Source organism: Schistocerca serialis, unplaced genomic scaffold, assembly GCF_023864345.2.
Source record: "Schistocerca serialis cubense isolate TAMUIC-IGC-003099 unplaced genomic scaffold, iqSchSeri2.2 HiC_scaffold_1018, whole genome shotgun sequence".
Lineage (NCBI taxonomy): Eukaryota > Metazoa > Arthropoda > Insecta > Orthoptera > Acrididae > Schistocerca > Schistocerca serialis.
The window spans coordinates 42,501-43,640 of NW_026047204.1; the positions used below are offsets into that span (position 1 = coordinate 42,501).

The 1,140-nt window shown below is 63.9% G+C and overlaps 1 non-coding gene across 1 annotated transcript in view; it reads right to left on the reverse strand.

Annotated features, from left to right (window-relative positions):
- Positions 1-236, reverse strand: part of LOC126429411 (small subunit ribosomal RNA) — a 1,910-nt gene extending 1,674 nt beyond the window's left edge. Inside the window, exon 1 of the ribosomal RNA XR_007576933.1 lies at positions 1-236. This exon is cut by the window's left edge and continues 1,674 nt beyond it. This is a non-coding gene — a ribosomal RNA (small subunit ribosomal RNA).
- Between the last annotated feature and the right edge of the window lie 904 nt (positions 237-1,140).

Sequence of the window (1,140 nt, forward strand, 5' to 3'; positions counted from 1 at the left end):
GCCGACCGATTGGTTTTGATCTAATAAAAGCGTCCCTTCCATCTCTGGTCGGGACTCTGTTTGCATGTATTAGCTCTAGAATTACCACAGTTATCCAAGTAACGTGGGTACGATCTAAGGAACCATAACTGATTTAATGAGCCATTCGCGGTTTCACCTTAATGCGGCTTGTACTGAGACATGCATGGCTTAATCTTTGAGACAAGCATATGACTACTGGCAGGATCAACCAGGGAGCTGCGTCAACTAGAGCTGAGCAGCCGGCCGCCCGGGAGTGTGTCCCGGGGGCCCGCGCGAACACGCAAGCGTCCGCTCAATTATTCTGCAAACAGGAGGAGGCTGAGCTCCCCTGCACAATACACCTCGAAACCCTCTCAGGTCCCGGCGGCGCGCAGCGCCGTCCTAAGTACTTGGTCGGGTTCGAGAGGGGCGCAATCGCCCGGAGTTTGGCGAGTAGACGCTTTAGGTGCGACCACCCGTGCTCCCAACTGAGCTTGCCGCTGCCGACAGAGGCCCGGGAGCGTGCTGTCGTGGCATTGCCGGCGGGAGACAACACGCGCCACCTACGGTGGCCGGCAGCTCCAACGCCAGCGCCACAGAAGGACAAAAGCCCCACTTGGGTGCCGAAGCGAACTCTCCCAGCACAGCGCACGCGCCAACACGTCCGCACAGCTGCGATACAATCCACCTGCGAGAACCGCAGAGGCGACCGAGCAGCAGACGGCGTCGCGGCGCCGAGCGCCGGGCGGCGGCGCATCCTCAGCGCACACAGTCCTCAATCGGACCAGCACACTGCAGATGTCCACCGCGCTTCGCACCGGGCCCGCGAGGACCTACTTTGGCCGCACGGCGCCGCGTGCAGGGTGCGCCGGCGCGCAGCTGCGCCGCCTGCCGCCTCCGTCGGCCGGCGCGCCTGCCACTGGCCGCCCCCACCAGCCGGCTGTAGCGCGTGCGCCCACGCACCGCGCGGCCAGCACGCCGGGAGGCCCCCCCTCACCGGCCGGGGACGGTCCCACCCAGCCACCGCCGCGTATCGCTTCACACCCACATGCCATTCACGTTCGTGGGCATGGTGGGTATCGCTGAAACAACCGGTTGGTAGCTCAACCGATCGTCGCCATCACTGATTCACCTCTAGCG